Here is a 19,636-nt window from a genome sequence, read left to right on the forward strand (position 1 = left end):
TGAGGGAAAAAGACAGTGTAGATGAGGGAGAAGAGAAACTGAGAAGCAGAGGGTTAGTGGTTGTGTGGACACTAATGCTTCCATGAATGGTGACAGGTGGTGGGACAGATAAAAGGACAGTAAGCCTGATACTTCTAAGCCTTTGAAAAATGGGGTAAATGAGGGCTGTGGATGACAGCACCAATGTATTTGTAGGGCACAACTTCCAATGGTTTGGGGGTTTTTCAGAGAAGGAGCGATGGTCTGAGAAGCAAGGATGCCTACCTCACTTCTCAGCACTGGGATAAACAGGCGTAGGGAAAACACACAGCCCTCCCAGGAAAGGCTGGGGAAAGCAGTGTTCTAGAACACAGCCAGGATTCATTTTGATAGTGGTTCTCACCCCCAGCTACACTAGAATCGTCCAAGGAGTTTTAAAAATACCCATGCCGAGGTCCCACCTGAGACCAATAAATCAGAAGCTCTGGAGCCTGGAGATTTGTGCCACTCACTGACCCCCAGTAATTCTGACGTGCAAAATGAATGTTAAAACCACTGACTTAAGACAAGGAGGGGAAGTCAAGGAAGGGAACTTTGAAGAACGGACTGTAGACACAGATTTCCTGACATGGACAGATAATGACCTTATGTACAAACCAAACTCCCCGAGTGTCCTCCAGGAACTCATACAGGGATTTGAGTGGAAAGCACCAGCAGATCCTTCTCCCAAGTTCACTGCTCCCTTTTGTCTTGCAGCAGAGATTCCGACCAGACCAAATAGCTAGATGTGGTCTCTAAGAGGATCCTGTGTGCCTTTACTGTTCTATGTAATTTTTCTCCATACTTTTTCCAGGCGATGTGAGGGAAAGCAAGTGTTGTCAAACAAGCATTTATTAAAGAGGAGTTGTTATGAGTAGCTTCCAGCACTGACACGGAACAAGCCATGTCTTTCCTCTGTGTCTCCATCTGACTCGGTAAAAGGCGGAGGCAGGCCTGGTGGGGAGGATGACGAGCATGACCTCGATCCTAGTTAACTGAGCCGTGTGTGTGAGGCCCTACACTTGCGGTTTACATTCTCCATCTCATTTAATCCACCCTGTCCCTAGGAGTGAGCAGCACATGAATCCCCATTTACAGGTGAGTCTACTGGGGCTTCAGAGAGAGAGGTGACTTGCCCAGATCACTAACCAGTACCTTACTCAACCACAGTGGACCTCCAGAGACCAAAGCCTTCCTCACTCCACTTCATGCTACTTAACTACAAAGCAGCCTAAATTTCCTTCCAGTTTTAACACTCTTGTGATTCTCTAACTCCCATTGGTTTTCTTCCCCCTGAGAGACAGGGTAGATTGCAGACTTCAAAGGGTTTGAGGAGCAGCCGTGTTACTAAACAGTTAAGGCAGACTTTTGGAAGTCGGCTTCGTGCACAGAAGGGGAAATGACATCATGAGGTTTCCTCAGCCTATTCCCCACAGGTGCTCCCTGAGGGCTTCAGGGAGCTACACAATAGCTGGCTTTTTTTTTTTTTTTCCTTTTAAATTCCAGTTCCCAGAGCCATCTCTCTGGCAGGTGGACATGTAATCTCACCTGGATGGTGAGACTTCACGATCTAGTAATTGTCAGGAAGATTCTGGGTGGCATTTCTTAGCCGTGTGAAAGTTAACTCAAATTATTTTCTTCTTGTATTCTATAATTTTAAATTAGGTAAGTTTAATCTCGCTTCTTGGCTCAGAGTTCCTGCAAATTAAACATGCAACTATTAATGAAAATAATTTCCTTTTAAAAAATATATCCTGAAACTCGATGTGGGGCATTTCCAATATATCCATAAAGCAAACAAGACAGCTTAATTGTTTGTTTCTCCAAGGGAAGAAGCTAAACTCGGAATTAATTTGGTTCAGCCTGTGAAACAATTCGTTTGCTCTGCCTAATTCTGCCAATTAAAGAACTTTTCTCAGACACAATTAGCATGTAAATCAGCAGCAGAGCGAATAAGGGCGCCTGGGCGACCCGGGCCTAGGGGAAGTGCCTTTCGGGGAACGGAGGACCCTTGGGCCTGGGGATCGTGCCAGGGGTGCAAGGAGAAGCTCGGGAACCCGGCTCGTAATGGCCCTGCCGTTTCCAGCCGAACTGGGTGTTAAAAAGCGCAGCCGAGGATGTGGCCGTTCCGGCCCCCCACCGCCCTTCCCCCGGTCGAGAAAGACCTCCGGCATCAGGCTCGCATCAGCGCCGTGGAAGCGAGCAACCTAACCCGCTGCCCCCTACACCCCAGCCCCTCCCGGAGCAAGCCCCTCTTCGCCCCGGGACTGCGCGCGCACCTAGGGCCTCGCCCCCTTAGCCGCCCCGAATCTGTAGCGGATTTTGCTCGGGAAGGGTGGGGATAGCGGCCCCTGCTGGCGGCTCTGGAGAACAGCAGAGGCTGATTTCCCCCCCGTAACTATTTCCCCCACCTTTTCCAGATAGTTTGTGGAAATAATATTTATTTATACATGTATGGCGTTGCCGGATGTGCATTTATGGTTCGTGAGTCCTCATGAGCAGATGTCTGTACGTAACTTGGGTCTCCAGCGGGATCCACAAAAAAGGGAACGGGGCACTTATTAGTGACCCTAGTCCCAACTGGGGAACAGGTACGCAGGTACTGTTTCTAAAGCATTTGTTTGAGGGCACTCGGCCTAAGGGTGACCGAGACCCTGATCTCCCTCACGGTGCTTTTCCCGGCTGACCCCATGACTAGTAAATATTGCTTCGAGAATTGCTTGGCCACAGTGTTACTTTCTTTGAAGGCCGTGGGTACGGCCCGCGCCATCTGCGAAGCCCACTTGGGAAGCAGCGGCCACGGCGCGCAGTTGTTTGCACGGCGAGAGGGCGCGGCAGGGATCGCTCAATGACCGGGTTTGGGGGAGTTGGTGTGGCCGGACCAGTTGGCACAAGCCTGTAACAGCAAGGCTTTTTGGCAAATGAATGTTCAAGCGATGGAGGAAGGCTGTGTCTGCCATTCGTCGTGTGATCACATAACAATAGCGCCTTGAAAGAAGTTGCGATTTATTTCTTCCATGAAGCTGTTGGATTCTCATTGGAATTGTTTGCGACTTATTTCTGAAGTTTATTTATTTCAAGAACACTTTCTAGATTTTAAAACGGATCGTCATTAACACCACTCTTTGTACTATGGTTTATTTGCTTACTTAACATGCTCTATTAACGTGTTGTATGTGCGTTCACTCACAGCTGTGTTCATATCCTCGAAGTGTATTTTTAACCGCACCGGCTTCTATCCAATTCATCTGGTTGCGTAGAGCGCCCATCACTTCGGGAATCTACCTCTTGATACAGTAATCAGAATTAGAAAGGCTTGCCATTCACTCACCCTCATGCTTTAAAACTTTTCCATTTAAGAAAATCGATGAACAAATTCTTTCTTGTAACTCACCCCTGCACTACCTTTATTTTTTATTTATTTTTTCTGATTTGGCAGGACGTAGCAATGCTGTCCGGGACTCCCCCCCGCCCCCTTGCTAGAGCAGATGCGGGGATGGAGGAGGCAAGGGCTGGGCGCCTACCAGAGTCGCCCCCTCTGGGACCTCCGCCCAGGGCGCGGAGGGGCCGGGAATCGAGATGGAAGGAAGCCTCACTGGCCAGTGGGTCCAAGGCTCCACCTGCTGCCACATCGCGTAGGTTCTCTCCATCTCGCTCACTCGCATTCACACGCAAACACCACAGCTCTCCTTTGGGTCGGAGAAGACCCCTGCCAAAGGAGGCGGGGTTGCAGGAGGAGAGTCCGCTGTGCGTAATCCATTCCGGGACTTGGCTCCGCCCGGGAGCGGCAGCCTCTCTGGTGACAGAGTAGTGAGCGGCACCGGGTGAGGCTGCAGCCAACTCCGCTCCCCGCGCATTCGGCTGCCCAGGCGCTCGGGACACAGCAGCGGCGCTTTCCCCCGGGGCTGACCGCCCGCGATGTCCGCTTAGGAGCGGCGGCAGCGGCCAGCGTCGCCACACCCGCAGCACAGCGCTCCCGGTCGCAGAACGGGGCTAGAGGGTGCACCCTTGCCCCAGCCCCCACCCCGCCCCCCACCCTGAAATGATTTGTTAATCCGCGCAGACACTACCGAAGGGACTCACTGGAGTGGAATCCAAGTGGAATTTGGATTTGGAGAAGAGTTTCTTGAACATTTACTCTTGTTGTCTTTTTCTTTCTTTCTTTTTTCTTCTCCCCTTCTCCGCCTGTCATTGGAGATGAACACAGAGCGTTTGCATCCCAGAAAGTAGTCGCCGCGACTGTTATCCCTAAAGAGACAAGCACACATGTAGGAATGACAAAGGCTTGCGAAGGAGAGAGCGCAGCTCGCGGCCCGGAGAGATCCCCTCGATAATGGATTACTAAATGGGATACACGCTGTACCAGCCCGCTCCGAGCCCCGGCCGCCTACCCGTCGATGCACCGAAAAGGTACGACTGGGGCGTCCTGGCGCGCTCCACCTCCCAGGCGGCTCGGCTCCAGCTTGCGGGTCTTGGGGGCCGCAGCCGGCACGCGCTGGCTCCTTTATGGTGCCTACGTTTTATTTTCTCTCGTGTGTCTACCTCCCGAGCGTGGCCCGGCCTTGGGGACGCAATCGTGAGCCCTGGGGGCCGCTCCTCTCTGCCCTGAGCCGCAGAGACCCCCGAGCTCCGCGTTACGGGCTTCCCCACCCGCGCCGCGCACTAGCCCGGCGCCGCCCGGGACCGCGACCGCGAGGATGGCCGTCTGGCCCGGGGATGTGAGTGCAGGACTCGGGGCTCGCCCTCACTTTTGGGCCAGCAGGAAGCAGAGAGGGCCCATGAGGGTGGGATTCTCGGAAGCCCCCTGTCCTGGTGCGAAAGCAGGGAAAGGGATTCTGCCCTCGAGAGCTAAAAGAGGTTGGGTAGAAGAGCGCTGTTTTCGCCTAGCACCAGGTTTGGGTTCTAGGGTGGGAGAATGGGTTCCACAGAGATGGTGGGAAAGCAAAGGGAATCTTTTGTTGTCCGCGCGGGGTTTGGGCTGGGTTCGGTGGAGTGCAGGAAACTTGTAATGGCCCTGGCACCCGCGCGCCCTGCCACTTGGTGACATCCCGGTTCCCGCAGCCGCTGGCACCAGAGGTTTCGGGCTTTGTTTGCTCGAATGAGTGCCCAGGAGCAGTCTCCTCCCGGTGTGGTGCGGCGCCCCCACCCTGGGCCCTATCCCCGGCCGTCGCTCCCTCCGAGGCGGTGGGGACAGCATCCGTCGCGGCTGCGTCGTCCCCCTCTGGACAGACGGGTCTGGTGCCCGCCGGGCCCTCCTCCAGAATCTGTGAGGTCCCTCTCTGGAAATGAGGTTCCCGGGAGGTGGAAGGGTGGACAGACCTGGCAAGAGATGGCCCAGTGCTTGCTACCCAGACAAGGGCTCTGCCCCAGCCCCAGGTTCTGAGTGTCCGAACTACTAGCTGCGTCCTAGAGCGCTGCCTCGCGGCCTCCCGGGAGCAGCCCGACAATGCCCACCCATCCTACATGACCACGCTGGAGTAGCAAGTGCCTCTTCTCCATGTTCTCTGCTTTTCTGCTCAGCTCTCCACTGTGTACACGGCGCAAAGCAGGATCCTGACATCCCCTCCCTCTTCCCACGACAGGAGCGGTATAGGGGGAGCCAGGGAGCTTGTGAGTGTCGGGAAAGGAAACAGGACTCGGCAGCCTTTCCCGCTCCCTCTCCGCCTCTCCGCCTCTCCGCCCCTCCGTCCCTCAGTCCAGCGCCTCCTACTCCTTCTTTTCAGCGTGGGTCATTCGACCAGGCGCTTCTGGAAAGTTTCTCTGAAAGCCAGGGGCGGTGGGCATGGCAAGATTGGGGCTCCGTTTGTGCAGCCTGCGAGAAAACGAGCGCGAGGGAAGTGGGTGGGCGTCCCGGAGCGCGGCTAGGAGCCAGACGCGGGCCCATTGGCGGGCAGTGGTCCGCTGGTTTGGGGTCGCAGTGGTGCACTTGCTGGACCAACGTCTCACTCGGTAGAGGAAGAGGAAGTTCAGGGTCAGGACTCGGGATGCCGATGCGGCCACTGTGGCCATCGGCTGGACGCGCGTGCGTGTGGGCATTTGCCGTGGCTGGCTGGCTTGCAAGTACCACCCTCAAGAGCACATCTCCAGTCTCCTGCGCCCCGCGCGCAGTTTTCCAGTCGGCGGGTGTCTAGGGAAGAACAGAGCAGGTAGCTTGGTGTGCGTGGAGCGGGGTTGGAACCTCTGTCTTCACAGCCAAAGCAAGCACTTAAAGGGGAGGCCTCCGGCAAGTATTGCAGTGGGCAGCCCCTCCACCCTTTGGCGTCTGCCCTCAGGAGAAAGGTGGCTGCTTTAGGGATGCCGTGGCCAGACAAGGCCACGGTTGGGAACGCTCTGTTTATGCTGGATGGAAATCCAGTTGCTACTGAATGTGATCCGTCAAAGGTTTAAAAACACAAGCGCGGACGACACATATTTTCTCACACTTCTACGCACAACTTTTTTTTCCCCTCAACTCGGATTAACCCAGTTGCAGTGTCCTGACAGCGGGTCTCAGAAAAGCTGTTTGACGTCCCCCGCCCCCCACGCTCGCACTTCCCCCCACCCCACCCCGGCGCTGGATTTAAGTCTTTTCCGAGTAGGAAGGACGAGTGCCTTTGCCTTGCCTTTCTCTAATCTTGGTAATTGTCGGGTTTTTCTTGGGCGTTAAGTCCTCAATTTGCCACTGATGGCAGAAGGGACACTGTTGGTTCTGGATACATGAGTCCTTTATTTAGTTTGTTTATCCCAAAAGTAAAGATAATGAAAGTATCTTACTTTTCTATACTGTATCCAATTGGCTACTAGAGGTCAAGGTTACAAAAATTTTGTATGCTTTTTTTAATACCCTGTTTAGTCTGCATGGGGCAGTTTTACAATATACAGTAAGCTTTGATTAAACTACTCCAGGCACCAAAGTTAATTATTAACCTAACCTTAAATACAGTGGCAGAACCATGTCTCCACCTATTAACCTAAACTACCTGTTAAAAATAATCGCACCTACTACTTGAATTTGGTTTACTCATGCTTGTTTATATGGCAACTTTTATTTGAATCTTGAGTAACCTCTACTCTCTATTAATATTTTGGCTTTAGGACATTCTTGAAAGAGACACCTTGCAAACCTGAAAGCAGAAAAGAAATGAACTGTCAGATATAAAACCTCACTTTTGTGTTACGTCTTCTTTCAATTTGATATAAAGAAGCATTCTAGTTCATGTCTCTTGTTTACGCTGTGTTCATGTTTCTTATTTGTGTTCTTGTTTCTTACTTATGACAATCTTCCCAAAGTGTTATGTTTTGCAGTTACCACCTCTTAGAGATGGGCCACATTCTCAGTAATGCATATAATCCACATGTGTAACACCCTCGATCTGTACCTCAGGAGCCATCTGCAGAATGTACTTATTGGATAGAACATCTTACTGGGGAGAACAGGTTAAAAATTCATAAGAATCAGTGTAGGGCCTCAACTAAATGTCGAATGAATAAGTGAATAAATGAAATAGTCGCACACAGTTCACGTTTCCCCACTTAGCGTGGAACTGTTTTTATTTCTACAGTGAAAAAAAAATGTTATGCCTTCAAGTATGTGGTTATTATAAAGTGGCAATAAGTGCAACTCTTTATTTACACACACAGAGACACACGTACACATACACTCAAGTTCTTTCAAAGTCTAGTGAATGGTTTTCCCATCATTAAAAAAATACGTAGCATTTGCATTCTGAGTAGGCAGATAACAATGCCAAGAGTGTTGAATAAGAAAGATAACAAGAATAGGAAGACTTATCTTCAATGAATAAAAATAAGACACCCAAATTAAGAACTTTTATTAAATTCAAAACAAATACTCAGGCTTTAAAAGCATATGGGTAATTGTATACTCTCATATGAAATGGAAGGAAGAATACTGTTGTGAACAAGGAGATAAGTCAGATACTTTATTATGTGTATACATAGTGGTTCAACTCTTTTCCAAGCAGTACAAAAGAGTGATGGCTGGAAAAAGTGTTTTTAGAACTAGATGGCCAAGAGTTGATAGAGTCTCCCCTCTTTTTTTTTTTTCCTTTGTTTGCAGAAAGGAATCAAAGAACAAGCCAAACTAATTGCAAATACATTAATTAGGCATCTGCCATTTGCTGTAGTGTAAAGCCTGGGAAAGCCTGCATGGATCTCTGCTCTCTCATCCCCCCAAACCCCCATCTTTAAGTTTAGACAATCATCCAACTCCCAGAGTGGGTGTTGCCTGGATGTTCCCACTTTCAGGGGAAGGTGAAGCCTGGAAGCATCCTGTTGTGCCCTCCCATAATAATACCCCCCCCCCCCCCCCCCCCCCCCACCTGCCTTGGAGCCAAGTTGTCTCTATTATTTCTATTCAAGTGTGAAGGCTTTTCTCATCTGCCTTCAGTGTGCTGCAAGAGCAACTGAGCTATTCTCTGTTGGCAACCACATGATTGCCCCTTGGGGATATGGTAAGGTAGGGAAGGGAGGGAGCTATTTAATCCCTTTGAAATGGGCAAATAAGATATCATACCACACAAACCTCAAGGGGACAAGGGAGTTCAGAATACTTCTCTGCTTGGGACTATTACAGTATAGGATATACACTAGAGTATCTTGCTTTGTGAAGTAGACGACTGACTGCAAAACTTTTTTTTATTGGGATAATTCTAATTACACAAATGGGGAGTGTCACATAAAACTATCAATACTCTCACGTCTCCCAAATAACGTCTTCAGCCCAGACAGACATCTCAAACTCAGTGTACTCAGAACATCTAATTTTGGATCTTTCTCCCCCAAGTATTTTTTTTAAAATCTTCATCTTGGTAAATGGCTTTTCCATCCTTTGAGGTGCTCAAGCCTAAACTCAGTGACTCTTGCTCTACCCACATCCACTCCCGCTGCAGCGCTGTTGCCCCCCGACCCCCGCTTCAGAATGCATGCAGACTCCCACTGCCAGGCACTCACGTTGACCTTGCCAGTGTGCCCCCTGCTGGGTGGTTGTACCTGCCTCCCTGCAGGCTCCACACTGCAGCCCAAGGGATTTTTTTTTAAAAGCTAAGCTGGATCAGATCATTTCCCTCCACTCAGATGTTTTCCTATTGTATTCCCAGTAAAAGCCAAAGTCCTTCTTATGGCCTTTGTGACCCCACTTGATCTGCACTTGGGTCCCCACCTCTCTGACCTCCACTCCTTTTTGGGGTTACTTGAATATGCCAGGTGTGCCCCCTTAGTCTTTTGCGCGGTCTTTGCACGCTCTTTTGTGTCTTGGGAGGGGCCTTTCCCCCAGATGGCTGCATGATTTGTTCTTCAGATTTCTTAGGTCTCTGCTCAGTTGTCACTTTCTCAGCAAAGCCTTTTCTGCTAACCTTATTTACTTCACCCTTTCCCCTTAATACCATACTCCCTTGGCCTGCCTCGTCTCTTTCCTGCACTTTTCACAGCCCCACAGATTACACGTTGTCCTAGTTTATTTTGCCTTCCACTAGAACATAACGCTATGAGGATAGACATTTTTATGTTTTATCCACGGCTCTACCTCCAGCACCTAAACTTGTATCTGGTACATCCTAGGCCCTTCATAACAAGTTTTAGTTGAATGAATGGTGAATCTTTTTGCAAACAAGTGGTCTTCATCTTTTCTGTCTGCTCATGTATCTGTATTGTTTCCATCAAATGAGCTATCTTTCTGCCCGCATAAGTGTGTGTTCTGAGCACATGTGTAACACTGTCTTCCATGTACCTAGGTGGTATGTCTCATGCCCCATTAGTAGAGCACTCACTGTAGGTTGTTTTCCCAGTCTTGGTGACGGGCTGGAGCCTGCTCATTCCCACACTCTCACCCAGTCCACTCTTATGGCCAAGAGCACACATCTGGGGGACACCTGGTTGAAGCTGGAGGGAATCTGAGTTAGGTAAAATCAACTTGCCAAGAAACTGAGCTAAGAAGACAGCCAGCATTTACAGGGATTGAGCTTTTGACCTTGGACTTAATTTGTTCTGCATTCTAACCACTGGCCCCAGATTCTTCTTGCTTTTTTGGAGTTTACTAATAGTAGTTTTTAAAATTCAGCTTTCTACCAGGAGAAGTTAGTACGCCTGTTGACCCACATTTCTGCCCTGTACCCGCACAGTGGTAACAATTGTTGAAGATCCTGTACCTGGAGTCAGAAGACCTGGACTCCAGACTCTTACTGGCTTGGACAGCCACTTTACCTCTCTGAAGCTACATCATTTTAAATACAAATTGTGAATAGTATGCTTCCTACCTTGTAGGACTGCTGGAACAGTAAGACGAGCTCAGGAATGTGAACTTATTTGGTAACACAGGAAATGTACTCTGGGAATTTGAAGTTTGATGCTGCCTCCTCCCTCCTGAGACCCTAGGCCTAGCGGAGACCCTGCTTCATTGTCTTCTCAATCAGAAAAGACAGATTATACTCTGCTGATGTCATTTTAGTGCAAACCACATTATGAAATCAAATAAGGTTTGCAAATTCATTGAAAACACGGCCTTATTAATCATTAGAATGCAATTGGGTCAAGTAATGATTGCTTTCAATGTGACCATTGAATGGGGCAAGGGCATGGGAGTGGCCAGTCATTATAAACAAAGAAAGGGCATTGTTTTTGCTTAGGTAAGTTCTAAACGAGATCACATCGGTGTTCGCAGTAATGTGGAACAGATCTGTCAGAGTGAACTAGGAGTAGTTGGAGAGAAGTTTCGATCTTTGCTGTAACAAGGGCAAGTTCATTAGATTTTGTGGTATGAAGATTATTAACGTGGAGGGACCATCACAGGGAAGGCAGCAGGCAGCACTGGAGGCAACGCAGACGTCCCGCTTCCTAAGTAGACAGAGCGCTCTTGGATTTGCATCCCAGTTTTTACCATTTACAAATCTGAGCCAGTTACTTAACTTGTTTGCCTCAGCTTCCCTCTGCAAGATGCTAGTATGGTGATAAAATGTTTGTTAAGTAGAGTAAATAGAATAGTATCTGTAAAATTTGCAGCACAATGCCTGACACACTTACATATTTATGAAATACAAGGTGTTTTCTTTGGGGGCAGGGGAGACAGTAGTGATGGAGAGTGTCCTGGTGAGGAGAGTACAGAAGGAAATGACAAGTCTGTAACATAAAGAGATGATGCTAAGGAAACAACCTTTGGACTAGAAATTAACATTCACACTGTCCAGTGGCCGTAACGTCAGGGGTGTTAAGCTGAGAAGCACGTGAAAGAGTCACTTGCATGGAGAGAGGAGTCATGACCCTTGCCCTAACTCTGGAAGTTGGAATATCACACCCAAGAGGGAAGGGAAAAACAGTATACAAACAAAACAACAGCAAGTAGTACAGGGCTTTGCATCAACTAAGAGCCCAAAGGGGAGTTGTTTTAAAGAAATGATAACTTTCCTAACTTTTTAAGAATAAAATACAATCTGAATCCTCTAAAGAATCTGAGAGCATGCACATTTGGCACCTGAGAGCAACCTGTAATGACTGTTCAGGGACTGATCCAAGCACCACACCCGCGATAGGAAAGATTGGGGGCTGTCACTGACTTCTGCAAGAGGGTCTTCACTGTGGCCATACACCCGCTGGGTCACTCTTCCCAGGCCAAACCAGAAATCCGTTTGGGAGAGCATGAATCTCCAGGCGGGAGCGAACCGTTACTTTCCCCACCAAAGCTAGGAGGTAGTTGGCTGACCCCAACAGAGACAGCATTTACTCTCGGCTGATGCACTGCCATACAACCTGAAATCTGATTCAAGTGACCATCATGCAAGTTTTTATCAGTGAGAAGAATCTGACTTCGAACGGGCCCAGCAAAAGGGGCAGTCCATCGGTTTTGTCCCCGTGTCCCCTGAAGGGCCCCTGCTGTGCCCAGGAGGAGCAGGAATCGCTCATGGCTTAGCGTTACAGGTGTTTTCATATAGGAAAAAATTTACTTCTTAAATTTTGTAAAGAGAATGCAAAGAAAGAGGAAATAAGTCAGCAATTACCATGCCCCAAAGAGGGAGGCACCAGATCATTCTGAGCAGCGAGTGTGACAACGGTCGCTTTCAAAGTATTGTTCGTAATAGAAATTTCCACATACAGCCTGTGGACCTGAGGCTTTCACTTAATATGACTCAGCGCTTCTGCGGTTTCCCACTAACCTATAATTGCCATCTGTAGAAAACTCAATTCAAAGAACCCCTGCCAATTTAAAAATTTATCAGGAGAATCTCTAAAATTGACGCTATTTACCCCCTCTCTTATCCTTTCTACGCTCCCACGTGTTTAAGACCAAAGCTTTGGCCATGATTTGATTTGAAGCATTTATAGCACAGGAGCTGGCACTGAGCACAATGAAAACATGCCATTGGAAAATAAACATTTTGGGGTCTGGGATGAAATAAAGAATATATTAATTATGGCTTCATGTTATATGAGACTTTTACAGACGAGCTTTCTGTAATGGATCCATTTTTTTCCTTATTTCTGAACCTTTTTTAAGAAGCGCATTCAATCTTTTCATTAATATTGCAGCGACTCCAGCACTTCCCCACCCCTCCCCCAGACCCCAACTGTCCTTAAATGAGGAAACTGAGAGAATTACTGATTGAGCTGGTGAATGGAAATGTTCCTTTCCTGAAAATGGAATGCTTTATGAAAAACTGCATTCCACAAAAACACTCAAACAATCCAACAACTGTGTCTCCTCCTTTTCACCCCAAAGCACCACATGACTTCATTCACATATTTTGGTGTTTGAATGCATTAGTTCTTAGGCTTCAAATACCCAGGTGGATAGCCAGCCTATTAAGCCTTTCATTATTCTAAAAATGTGAACATCAGAGTTACTAAGAACATTCTCATCTCAGCATAGTGAGCAATAAATAGAAACCAAATTGTTTACCGCATTCTAAACTGGAGTATATGTAGCAGAATGGCAGTTGGGTGGATTTTTATAAGGATACTTGTTAATGGTTTTCGAGATGGATTCTGCGCTAATTCTCCTCGCATCATGAATGATGGCCCCAGCTAGACACTGTCGCAGGGATCTTCATCTATTAATCATGGAGGCTGCTTTCTTATTCGGTTGCCATAGTTTCAGTGCCTCAGATAGTGTTGGGGTGTCTTGGGAAAGGGTTGAGATATACTAGGGCTTGCAAGACTGGCAGTTACTTTGGCAGTTGCAGCGCTCTGAAAGAACTGAAAACCACTTCTCATCTAATTCAGTGCTGGATTAAAAAGAGGCAACTTCTGAGAGTGTCTCTCTGGACCTTGTTATGTGCACAGCCAGCTGATATTTACTCCAGGATTTGCCTCTCGCTCAGTCTTGCTGGTAAAAAATTCCAGTCCAGGGGCTGATGTCACCTTCATCTTTCGACAAGAAAGCACAAGGGCGCGAACTCCGCATTAAGGCTGTTCATAAATGTGGAGGTAAATGAGGGCATTCGTGACTTCGCTCAAAATTTCAATTTCATAATTTGGTTTTGGCTCTGCAGATTGCTAAATAAATAAAATGACCTCAGGAGTGTTGTGTGCTGTGCATGGGTACGGCAATGTAAACACTGAGTGCTTTACTTCAGGTTTCACCTTTATTTTTTTTTTTTTTTTAGGCCTGACACACATTACTGAGGAGCTAGAGACCATTTTACTGTATTTTACAACATTGGCCCATAGGTCTACTGCTTTGTCAGCTCTAGAGTACATGGGCATTTTTTCCTTTCTGTAATTGTAATATTTTGCTATTTTGTTTTTAGGTTTCTGACTTAAGGGTTGATTAGGAAAAGCTCTCCAGTTGTGTATGTATTGTGTGACCTGGTCAAGAAAAGATTTGGAGAAGGAAATTGTTGCAAGAGGGAGATCCACACACTCGGTGGATTTAATGTGCTTCGTGCGTGATGTAGAACACAGCTTTCCTTTGTTAGGTAAATTTGGCCTTGTGTAACAGATACTACTGGTACACTTCTTAATGTTTTCCTTCCCATTCTCCAGTGGACTTTCAAGGACTCCTACCAGTCTAAGCCGAGGCATTAAGTTCCCTGTAAATTAAAACATAAAATAATACAATCTCACACTTGATGCAAACGACACTGAATTCAGGACATGCAAAGAGCATCAGATTAAAGTCCAGACAGATTCAGAAGAAGAAAACCTTTAATTCATTACAAATGGACCTAATGTAGAAAATTGGTCACTTTTTATTTTTCACTAGAAAATGACTAGTTTTTATTTCGGGGTGAGCTTCAAAGCAACCGTTTCAAATTTCCCCATATCAAGCTTGCCACAATTTTTGTGTAAGATCAACAAGCATTTTTAATGCACGTGCCTATTATATTGACCCCTCCCTTACCCAACCACACTAAATGATTGATTTTAGAGGCCAATAATTTGAAGTAAATTAAAAGGATAACATGGCCTTAATTGCTACTGGCTTCACCAGGCTTCTGGGCACCGGTATTCCTTGTGGAGAAACACTTTCAAGTGTCACAGCAGTTTTTGATCATGTGGTCTGGCCTACCCAGAGGCTGCAATTACATGCCCAGCCCTTCTCCAGGCCCCCCCCAGCCCCCCACATCTCCGTGAGGCAGAACAAACATGCGCTTTTAAATTCAGTAGTATGGACGTCCAACGACTTGACAGGGTAAAAAAATAGGTCTTGCAAGTTTTATAGTATTCTCATAAGTTAGTTGTTTTAAGGGGGTGGGGAATGGAGTCGGAGGGAACAGTGGGACTAATATCTCACTCAGATGGGACGCTTTTGTGTTGGAAGAAGAGTTCGTGTGAGTTCAGTCTGCTGTCCTCTCTACAGTAACAAGATTGGGATTAGTTTTGGGTGTCGGGTCAGTCACAATATTATGCACAGAGCCTTAAGAAAAGCAAGCAGCACTTTTGTGTGGATGTCAGTCAAATACAATGTGGACGTTAATTAACCTTAATTAATGATTTCTGATTATAGATTTTCTTCTGTGCCTTCAAGGCACGAAGTGTATTTCGGTGAAACATTTCAGACAGCAGTGATTTAAACATGCTTCCATTATCTTGCCTTGCATACCACACTAGGTTCTCAGGATATGAAAAATGTGATTCTGTATCATTTGCAGAATGGTCAGGTAAAGAATAAAATACCACTTGGGGGACAACAAATTTTTAAGTGATATGGAGTACTTTGAATCTGTAGGTGAACCATTTTTTAATTTTAAAATAATATGCTTAACAAACTAGCTCATATTTACTGGCTCCTAGCTGAATTTAAGGCTAGTTATTCCTTCCAAAGATTGAATGGGACTTGGAGTTGTGCCTCAATTCTTTCAAGTAAATGCTACTATATGCTGGCAACAGTAGACCAAGTGGTATTTCCTTTACCCAAAAGTATTTAGCAAGTGAGAAAAATAAAGACCAGGGAATATTATGAGCACTGGAGATAAATAGGCCCTACCTTTTGTTGAAAATGCTTTTTCCTTGTGTCATGAGTTTTAGAACAGATATCATGAAGCTGATTATATTGTTAATGAACTATTTACATTCAGCTTTTAACTAGAGGGTCTAATAAAAGTTAGATATAATAAATTAATGCCAACTGATGAACTAAATTCCTGTGACTAATCATTTTGTAGCTTATACGATGAAACTAACAGCATATAACTCATCTAGTTTAGCATAATTTGTGCTTATTATCATTGCTTTGCTTTTACAATTAAGCTTACTGATCTATAAGCATCTTAATGAGAAATTACCTAAATTAAATTGGTTTACAGTATTTGCTGTACTGTGTTCTAGGGTAGTGATTACGTAAAATAATTTTCAAGATGGTTGTCCCCCCGCATGCAATATGGTTTTACTCTTACTAGAAGTCAGTCAACCCGGTGTAATGATCCCATGTTTGCCCAGCCAAAGAGAGATGCCACTGCTGGTGTCAAAAGTATTCAGAAAGAACAGAGTGGTTTCGTATGTAGCCAAGAGAAAAGGTAACAAACATCTTTTGGATGTGTTTCTCTTTCAAAGGGATGTTCAGAGTACAGGAAAAAGTTTTCTATTAAAACGTCAACTTTTATCTACAAGGTGTTTCCTCTCATTTGTGATGAGAGGAAGTTCAACATGTCGAATATGTTGATTAATTAATTCCCATGGGATCTCTTAGAGGGTGGAGCTTTCGTTTTCATATTTTGTCACGTCCAGGGCACAAGACCTGTTAGTATTGCCCCAACACATCTGTTCCCAAGAATGAAAAGGACACATAATTGCCTGCACTGTTAGAAAACAGCCACATCCAGTTCCCCAGCAGATCCCACAACATGCCAGGTGTGCTGGAGAAGGCTTTGAAATGTTGTGAATAGCTTGACATTAGCACATTGTTATTGAAATGCAAATTCTGCTATGCAGAACTTGAAAGGGTTTTAAATAGAGGACTGGGGCAATATCTTTTCTTGCTGTGTTGTCAACTATACCTAGTCTTAACTGGAGGGCTCATTCTAGTAAAAGTAATCCTACTTCATTTGCATATTTCATTGTTTTTTCAGTGCCTATGTTTAAAGTGCAAACACACCTTCCTGGGATGTCACCTTGTTGGGAGAGGATAGACTGGCTTCCAGCAGTGAGGTGCCCACACAGGACTGACTGCTCACCTGGGAAGGGGTCTTGCTGAGCCCCACATATGTTTAGAAATCAGGGTTACTGATGATGATCAACATTAAGAGTATTTACAGTGCTATTATGAATAATAAAGACCTCATTTACAAAGTGTTTATAGTTTTCAAAATGCCTTTGTAAACATTGCTTCATTTAACATCATTACATCCTGTGTTAGGCAAGGCAGGTATTATTATGCCCAATTTAAAGATGAGATAACTGAGGTTCAGAGAGGTCAGATAATTTGCCCAAGAGCATACCTGTGGCAAGGGAAGGGCTTGGGATGAGGCGCCCAGCCTTCTGATTCTGTTTTGTGCTCCTCCATGTTATTTCACTGTTTACTCAATACTTAAACATTTTTAAATACGATTAGAGTCTTCCAACCATAGGTGTTTTCACATTATGCCTATTATGCAGATTGAATACTGACACAAAACAAGTTTAGAAGTAGCTTTCCAAGGACCTCACCTGAGGCTTCAGTGCAGTTGGAACCTAAACTGCTGCTTGAATGCTATTTCTAGACATTGTCCACAGAGGTTCTTGGGGTCTTGAGGCTGTCATCTGAAAGGAAATCAATTGAAAAATGGAGGCTGTTTTTATTTGGGACTGTCGTCCTGTTTTATGGTAGGGATAAAAACAAACAGTATCAGTAAGCGTGGGAACTGTGGCCCCGGCGCAGGGCGGAACTGGAGGCACAGCAGGCAGAGCCAGTACTCTGGCACAGTAGCCTCCTGGGGCTTGCAAACTTACGCCTACAAAACGGAAACACGTTTTTGGCAAGGAATAAAGTGGTATGGCACAGCTTAAGTGAATCTTCCCTTTGACAAAGTCATTCTACTCTCTGGTCCACATTACCAGGTCTAGTGAAAAGAGCAGTTCAACTTAATTCAAGAGATAAATATAGCATCTATGATAGCTAAGTTCTAGATACTGAAGAGACACAGTGGACCTAGGTCAGAATCTATTATTTGCGTGCCCACTATAGGCTGGAGTTGGGCCCAGTTCTACCGAGATGGGAAGATACATGAGTCATTATAATGTAAGATCTGACTGTGGTCCATCCCAGAAGCAGGGTGACGAGGATGCTAAGAAGGACAGGAAGGAGCAACTCTGTCCAGCTGGGGGTCAGGCAAGGTCTTTGTGGAGAGGGACACACCTGAGTTGTGTCTAAAGGATGAGTGAGGTTTCAGTAGGTGGGAGGCAAGGGGAGGAAGAGCAGTGCATCTAAGGAGAAGGCAGAAGCAAAGGTCCAGAGGTAGGAAAACTAAGGGCGTGGCCCCAGAGTAGCACGGGGTCCTCCCAGCGACCGGCAGTGAGGCGTGGGTGTCCTGAGGACTGAAAGGGAGATTGAGGACGGCCCATGGAGGGCTCTGCCCGGTCCTACGGTTGCGACGTGGGTGCACAGGCAGTTGGAGCTTCTGAGGATATCATCAAATGTGTGTTTTAGAAATATAAATCTGCTAGCACTGTGAGTGGAAAAAAAGGAAACATATTCTGGGTGTGTTTGCAAGGTACAGCCATCAAGACTTAGGGACCAGCTGGATGTGTGGGATAAGGGAGTGGAAGGAGTCAAAAATGGTTCCAAGATGTCACATCTGGGGAACTGAGTGGCATGAAACTGAGGGCATGGGCCAGGACAGCGACTCAGGTTTACAGGCAAAGTAGTTAATATTTAATAGCTATGATAAACCTTATTTAAATAACACATATTAGGCCAAACATCAAAGTCTTGGACCTAGTCCCATTGTGCTCACACCCAGCTCTATAAAATGAGTGCTAAAAAATTTTAAATTAAGAGTGTTTAAACTGTCACATTTGGTCTGCCAGCTGGGACTCCTTTATCCAACATCAGGGGGGTTAATGCCATAATATGATGTGGAGAATATGAGGAAAACCAAAGCACCATCCAGTGCACCTATAAAAACTGATACAAAGGCGCAGGAGGAGTAAGGGCTAACAATTCACTCATGTGAGAATCAGGGCAGAACATCAAGCTACCTGTTTCCTATTTTTTTTCTTTCTGAACTATTTTACTTAATGCAAGTTTTTGGATTCTGAAATTAGATATACATGTGTTTATCTTTCCCTTCCCTCCGACCCCACATTGGGCATATTTATATAAGTGTTTATGTCTTAAGTTGCCTTGTGCCACTCAAATGTTGCAGATGATGTAATTCACAATACACGAATAACACCTAAGTTGTGTTGTTTATTTAATAAGATGGTGTTAGCAGACAGCTAGGCCTTTTTTGCTGCATTGTGCTAAATTTGAACAGTGCTTATATAGGGGAAGAAAAAATGTGTTGAATAATACTTTATTTAGAAAGAAATCAGTCTTCATTACATACGTAATAGAAGTATCACAGATTGTCATGGTTTTAACCCCTGGAAAAGTATTGATAATAGTATAGTTGTCCAGAAGAATCCTCCAGTGTCTTTAATTGTTGGATATAACTAATATTTGTACTATAAAAAAATTCTAAAAATGGATATTCTATATTTACTTTTTTAAAAAGATTTATTTATTTATTTTTAGAGAGAGGGGAATTGAGGGGGACAAAGAGGGAGAGAAACATCAATGTGTGGTGCCTCTTGAGCACCCCGTACTGGGGATCTGGGCTACCACCCAGACATGTGCCCTGACTGGAAATCAAATCTCTGACCCTCTGGTTCACAGGCTGGTGCTCAATCCACTGAGCCACACCAGCCACAGCTATGTTTACTCTTCACTTTGCAGTTTTCTTTCAGGGGTTTCTAAACAAAACTTGTGACAGGGAAGTTTTATTCTATAATAATATAAAGTTGTGTGATATTTTTAAAAGAGGCTGAAAACAGAAGTGAAATAAAACAGGATTAGAAACGTCAAGCATTTTCAGAGAGTTTTAACATTAAGTGAGTTCTGGAAGGGAGGAAACCTTTATGATACTGTTTGCTTTGATGTCTTATTTTAAAGGCACATTAAAATTAAACATTAAGTAATAATTTGATTCTTTTATGTTGGAAGACCATATTT

At 45.7% G+C, this 19,636-nt stretch overlaps 1 protein-coding gene across 7 annotated transcripts in view; it reads left to right on the forward strand.

The window, feature by feature from the left end:
• Positions 1 to 3,828: 3,828 nt before the first annotated feature.
• SEMA6A (semaphorin 6A) overlaps positions 3,829 to 19,636 on the forward strand; it is a 126,223-nt gene continuing 110,415 nt past the window's right edge. For all 7 annotated transcript variants that reach the window (XM_054589927.1, XM_054589924.1, XM_054589929.1 and 4 more), the window contains exon 1: positions 3,829 to 4,428. The gene's annotated coding sequence lies outside the window, so the exon portion shown is untranslated. The remainder of the gene's footprint in view (positions 4,429 to 19,636) is intronic.

The sequence above is a fragment of the Pteronotus mesoamericanus genome, unplaced genomic scaffold (assembly GCF_021234165.1).
Source record: "Pteronotus mesoamericanus isolate MK-2021 breed Mesoamerican mustached bat unplaced genomic scaffold, CSHL_Meso_final scaffold_167, whole genome shotgun sequence".
NCBI lineage: Eukaryota > Metazoa > Chordata > Mammalia > Chiroptera > Mormoopidae > Pteronotus > Pteronotus mesoamericanus.